Raw genomic sequence first — 7500 nt, 5'->3', positions numbered from 1 at the left:
AAAATCTGATTCATACAACCCCTATCTCTTCTAAAACCACCCTGTACTTCTAAGATTGCATTCTCTGTTTTATCCTTGATCCTATTAATCATTACTCTACCATACACTTTTCCAACTACGCTTACCAAACTAATCCCTCTTGAATTACAACACTCATGCACATCTCCCTTACCCTTATATAGTGGTACAATACATGCACAAACCTTATCTACCATTGACAACACAAAACACATATTAAACAATCTCACCAACCATTCAAGTACAGTCACACCCCCTTCCTTCAACATCTCAGCTCTCACACCATCCATACCAGACGCTTTTCCTACTCTCGTTTCATCTAGTGCTCTCCTCACTTCATCTATTGTAATCTCTCTCTCATTCTCATCTCCCATCACTGGCACCTGAACACCTCTATATATATATATATATATATATATATATATATATATATATATATATATATATATATATATATATATATATATACATATATATATATGTGTATATATATATATATATATATATATATATATATATATATATATATATATATACTGTATAAATATATTTATATATACTGTATATATGTATACGTGCGTATATATATATATATATATATATATATATATATATATATATATATATATATATATATATATATATGTGTGTGTGTGTGTGTGTGTATATATATATATATATATATATATATATATATATATATATATATATATATATATATATATATATATATATATATATATATACTCGTGTGTGTGTGTGTGTAAATGGTTGCATTTCGCTACATACATATTTACAATTATTATTTTTTTTTTTTTGGGTGCCGAGTTAGTGACGCCTTAAAGGTGAATTCTCCTGACTTTTGAGAAAGTGTTTATGGATGACGTAGTTGTCCTTATGCCCTTCTGTCTGTGTGTATTTGTTTTTTCCTACGAGTGTGTCTCTTGTATACTGTAGAGTGCTTCTCATTTGTCACAAAAAGCTACCCATATCACAATTGCTATTGTGGATAAACCGCGTATTAGAATGTGTTTTCAGCTATAAATGTCAAATTCAAACAGTTATTCACATTCAATTAATTTTTTTTTAGATTTTAAGTTATTGAAAATATATCCACTATAAGGAAGTGTTTATTTAAGTCACATCTTTCCTTTTTTTATGTAAGAAATGTGATGTATGTAAGATAAATGCGAGATTTTATGAATGTTTTGTAGGTTTAAAGTAATCTATAAGTTCCATTATCTACCCGGAGTAGATTTAGAGATATACATAATCTTTATAAGGCACAAACAATCCCCGCCAAGAACAATGTTTAAAAACGAAAACGTTATTTGAACTACGGTTTCATTGCAATTATTGATAGAATTTTTTAAAAAGGTGAACATGTATCAAATCCTTGCGAAAACATTCCTGTTTGTATTCTGGTATTGATATGGAATTCAATGATGATTAAAACGGTATGTAACTAATAACGTTCTCTCAACTTTTTGGATGTCTGTTATTCTCTTTTCAATGAATTTTAACCATTTTCTATATGTATAACTTTTGAGTACATAGTAGTATTCTACCTTGACTCCTTTTGTCACACGGTCCGATGGCATTACCATTATTCTTAATCTTTGGTGATTGGGTTACTTGAATTTTTATATAACAAATTCAAATATTGTTTATCTATTTTTCCAATCTTAAATCTTGTAAATTTCCGTTTGGTATCCTTGAAAAACATCATTGTGAGTTGGGTGTTGCCATCCTACAGTAATTAGTATTGATCAGTTATCATTATTAGCAATTCTTTCATTATAGTTGGGCCAACAGGATTCTTAAAGAAAGGAAAGCTGCTCCCTTATCTTTTTCTTTTTCCCGAAGTGGTAATAATCAGTTAAAAGGATAGCTGTACCACTATCCCACTCATTGGGGCTTATTTCTCCACCCTCGGCGTGACGAGGGTAACTTTTTTTTAGGTCTTGTTTCCACTGCTAAAGATATGCCCTCAACAACTACAGAGAGAGAGAGAGAGAGAGAGAGAGAGAGAGAGAGAGAGAGAGAGAGAGAGAGAGAGAGAGAGAGAGATTTGTAAGGAGTTATATGGATTTTGGATGTCTCAAAGACTTTTCAGTTTATTTATGTACTCTTGGGTGTATCGAATTAGTTTAAACATTTAGAGGGATTTTATAATCTTGTCTAACTTATTCTTGATAGAGAGAGAGAGAGAGAGAGAGAGGAGAGAGAGAGAGAGAGAGAGAGAGAGAGAGAGAGAGAGAGAGAGAGAGAGAGAGAGAGAGAGAGCTGTGTAGTGAATGTGGGTAATATTCTTCGTGCTTTTAGCTAAAATGGATAATAACTCCTGGAATTAGAAATGGTAGTAGGCAACAAACGTGAATCCTGATCGCTTCGCAGTTGATGTTTTATTTGTTGCAAGCGGTAATCATGATCATTATTATTAGTTGTACATTTTTAACAAACAATCATTGAGTCACTATTATTGAACTGCTATATTTTGCCATCTCTCTCTCTCTCTCTCTCTCTCTCCTCTCTCTCTCCTCTCCTCTCTCTCTCTCTCTCTCTCTCTCTCTCTCTCTGTACAGTGACTGTTCAAAGTTTGAGCTCTTCCCATCCGTCTCCATCTTTCTAATAAGTAAATCCCATCTAAGACATTTAGGTCATCCCTTAAGCCTAACCATTACTCCTACTTTCCCTGAATAGTTTTTGCTTTTCTTTATGACATTCCTTATCAGAAAAGAGAAAATAAACTCCAGTTCGTATGATCTCTTTTATTTTCTAAATATGTAGTCATTGTTATTACGGTCTATATATTCAAACATTTCAGGGTATTATTGCACTTTATTAATTATGATTAACTTATATATTTCAAGAATGATACCTGGAACATTAGATGTAAAAGTACTAATTTGAAGCGACCAAGGTTGACAAATATTTCAGGAATTTCGTCATTTCAGTAATTATATATATATATATATATATATATATATATATATATATATATATATATATATATATATATATATATATATATATATATGTATATATATATATATATATATATATATATATATATACATATATATACATATATATATATATATATATATATATATATATATATATATATATATATATATATATATATATATATATATATATATATATATACTAATTTGAAGCGTCCAAGGTTGACAAATATTTCAGGAATTTCGTCATTTCAGTAATTATATATATATATATATATATATATATATATATATATATATATATATATATATATATGTATATATATATATATATATATATATATATATATATATATATATATATACATATATATAGTTTCCTACTGTTTTTATGTCAATGAGATCTTTACTAACAAACATTTTCCATAGACTCATTCTGTAACGATTCATAGAAGAAAATCTGTGAGCATTTACAATGTGGCGGCCATCTTGGATTATGTTGTCATACGAGACTAATACCGCAATTTCAGACAGAGCAACTGATAGGTTATATTGGACCATATCAGAGATGTTTTCCAGGTAATCGTTCCTTCCCTTCCTCCAAAATCCCAATGTTTCAGTGGAACCTATGAAACCTGAGCAACATTTGATTAATATCTTCCAGTGAAAACATATTATCAGCATGTAAATAAGAGTAGTACTCAATAGTGGATGAAAATATGACAGGAGCCTTTTCATTGGTCAACATGTTTCTGTATTTAATGGATTATATATTCTTACGATGCTGGTCTAGTATATGAGTAAAGATTTTATCCCTGTATTTTATTTGTATATTTAAGAGATATATAGTCATCTCGTAAGTTGGGTTCTAATTTCATAGGTTTAACTAAATGTATTCAAATTATATAAGACTTTCCTCATTCGTGTAATTGTATGTTCATTTATTAAGTATATGAAAATTCACGTTATTTTTTAATAATTAACTTTTTATCTAACGCAGTTTTGCTACAAAGTCTTATGTAATCTCCTTTAGATACGCTGTATGACACAGACGAAGTATGATCACGAGAGATTGCGTACATTTTATGTTTCCATGTGGTTAAAATGTGCATGAAAATTCTGGAATTAAATTGAGTCTTTTTTTTCTTTTAAGTTACGTGGGTTGGTGGGCCGAGTTAGCTGAGAGAGGATTTGCCTCGCTAGCAAGGTTAATATCTCTTTTTCAATTTACTATGTTGGCAACCTCGTTACTAGAGCCTTGCCCCCCGCCCCGAAAATGATCTATTTAGAAAATTCTAGACGAATTAAGTCAACATAGATAGACCATAGGATTGAACAAGAAATCAGAAGTGACCCAGCCTATCCCTTTGAAAGAGCCAAAGTTCACCTGCCCTCTCTCCTCTCAAGTGTGTGTCCTCTTCAAGGTGAATAAGTTTTAACCCAAAGCATATATCATGTATAGTGTTGTTCAAACGTTGGTGAATTTATTGAAGGGTAAATCAAGTGTAGTGTGTTCGTCTAAGGACATTGACATATAAATTTTTGTAACTGGCCCTGTGAGATTTAGGTTAAACAGTGAAGTGTATTTATTTTGCTTAACTGTTCCGTAACCTCGCGTGAGCCAAAAGACGTAAGTGTAACAGTTACATTTATGTAAATTTCCTTTAGTGTTTAATCATTAGAATATAAAGTACTAACTATATTCATTATTTATCAAAATTTAATGTATTTATAAATTGATTTTTAGTGAAACAAGTGATTGTATAATTTTCATAGAGTAACATTTTCTTGTCTTAGTCTAAGGTTTTATTCAGATTTAATATTTCGAGCAATTTTTTTGGTGTTAATTCTTTCGAAATGTTGTAAGTTTTTAATTTTGTAAAGTATGTATTATTCGATCACAAACATTTCCTAACAGTGCTTTGCTTGTAATCCCTGACTTGGAACCGAAGTGTTCATTTACATTGCATTCTGGGAGTTATGTATATTCTTGGAGCTCGAGTATATTTTTCAAGTGTAACAGATTTACGTAATATAAACAGGCGAGTTTGGAGCTCGTGAGCTTATGTAATTCGCCAGCCATAATAGTAGTCATAAATTTACTTTTCATTGGTGAGCTATCATGATAATCTGCGGGTAAAGAACTGCAAGCTTAGGGCAGGCTGTTATTCAAAATTATATATGTTCAGAACTTCATGACAGAACATAACGTCCTTAGAGCAAGGACTTGCTGTGCATTCTCATCCATAGATTACTGTTATCTAAGATGATTTCTTTAATATAGCAAGTAAACTATTAGGGTTATAAAAAACCTAAATACGGGACATAGCATCTCGAACCTGCGTTTAAAATTTGTTCTGTTTCTCAAATACCTGTTTTTCGTTATTAAACATTATTAGTAACGAGCACCCAAGACCAAGAGTCTTTCAAGGCAATATGAATGAAATAATCCTATTAAAATTAAATGAACGGATAGGAAAACCCTAAGGATACCAACTTAATTGCAAAAATTCCTCATAACTGAAACTTTGAGACCCTTCCTTACCTGGAAGTGGAAAATTATGTTCATTAAAGTGATGGAAATGTATGACAGCATAAAAGAAAAGTATGGTCTCACAAAAGACGTTTATTATTCATATGATAAAATTGGACACTGTGTTGGACCCCCCTTTTTAAAGTAATTTTTATACAGTTTCTTACAAACCAAAAGAAAACTATTCAAATATCTTAGTACCAGAAGAAAAAATTTATTACATGAAAAGCTAAGATATACGGCAGAGCATCAGGCAGGATCCCAATCAAATAGACTTATGAGGTTGATGAAAGTCTAGAAATTAAGAAAAACCACAATGCATCCACGAAATTAAGAGAGAATTGCTCATTCTTGATTTAAGAATTTTCTGACGTTAACGAACAGACAACCTGTAGTTATCATGGCCCAACATAAAAAAAGAAAAAGCTAGAAATAACAATTTCATCAAGTGACCCACTATTTGCAACATAGCATAAATAACATTTATACAGCCGACTAAAAGATTTACATATGAAGGCATTGAGCTAAAAATGAAGGAAGTTTATTACTGAAAGAGGTATGGTCGCTCACGCTCAATGACTGTTTTGAAGTTGAGATTTGATTACTTCTAGTGTGATTATGACGTTCATAACGGAACAGAAAAAATATGTTCTTTGAGCTCGGTGAAAATATCTTTATATGTTATGGGCAATGATAGAATGGAATGCGTTATCTTGTGATTAAAGAAGAATTCTACTTGATAAATCATATAAAAGAAAATTGAGGTCAAATGACAATGGTACTGATAAAAAAAATGTTTCAGCACTTGTTCATTTTTATGAGTTTCAGAAAAGGCGTACGACTTTTATCACACACATATCCTTTGTAATGATAGCAGAGACTGGTAAAGCTTTCTGCATCTGGCTATATATTGCTACTTGCTACTATTTCTGTTCTGCTGATATTGTTATTATTTACGAATAAAAGCAAGTGGAATGCCGAAGAATAGGCGATGAAGCTCCTTAAATCACATTCTTTCTTTAACAGACATAAAGCTTCTTAGTCTAGTTCTTTTCATAAAACTGTTTGGAAGTCAGCATTATGATTTGCGAATTTTTTTTATTTAAGCCATTATAATAGCAGTAGAATCATATTTTGTTAATGGTGCTAGTTGAATGAAAAACTAAGTGTCTTATCTAATGGTATTTAAGCAGCAGTTGGTTTGTGTAAGTTGATCCTTGCGATTTTCATTGATGCTGAAATCTACAAATTTATCATAATTTCTTGTGCTGAATTTATATCATCTGAAATATTAATTTTAATATAGTTTTAGATGATAAGTACATTTTTCTAATATTTTTATGAAACAAAAAAAAAAAAAAAAAAAGAAATACCAAAGTAAACCAACTTCTTTTTAATATGGTAGAATTTTTAGGGAATTTTGAAAATCATCCAAAAATTACCAAATATTTGAACCAGAGAATAACGTCTTTGATAAGACTTGTGCGAAGCTATTCCTTAATTTAAAACTGTCACTCATTGTCCAAATGAAAAGGCAATAATTTTCTGTTTTCTGCTTCGTTTAACAGCAAGCAGATTTTCTGAGGCTAAACTAAAGATTTTAGGTTTTCAGTCCCGTGAAATTAAAACACTTTTGATGGACTTTGATGTTTATGGAGGTGTAGACCCAAATGGTATTTTTCTTTGTTTTTTTTTTATATATATAGAAATACTACCGATTTCATAGCTTCTATGTTGTCTGTTATTTTTCTCAAGTTTGCAAGAAAAGCTCATTTTTGTACTTGGAGATTTGATAAAGTTAATTCATTAGGTAAACGTGTTTATGGTAAGTCTCATCCGGCTGATCACCTCCCAATTTCCGTAACTCTCATATTATCTAAAGTTTTGGAATATCTTTTAGCAGGAAGTTTAAACATTTATGTTTGCAATTTGGCTTTCGCAGAGAAATCCCTTGATTGTGGTTAGAAGGCCGTATGATTT

This window comes from Palaemon carinicauda, chromosome 24 (genome assembly GCF_036898095.1).
Source record: "Palaemon carinicauda isolate YSFRI2023 chromosome 24, ASM3689809v2, whole genome shotgun sequence".
NCBI lineage: Eukaryota > Metazoa > Arthropoda > Malacostraca > Decapoda > Palaemonidae > Palaemon > Palaemon carinicauda.
The sequence above is the reverse complement of the archived record's forward strand: the minus strand, read 5'-3'. Positions refer to the sequence as shown.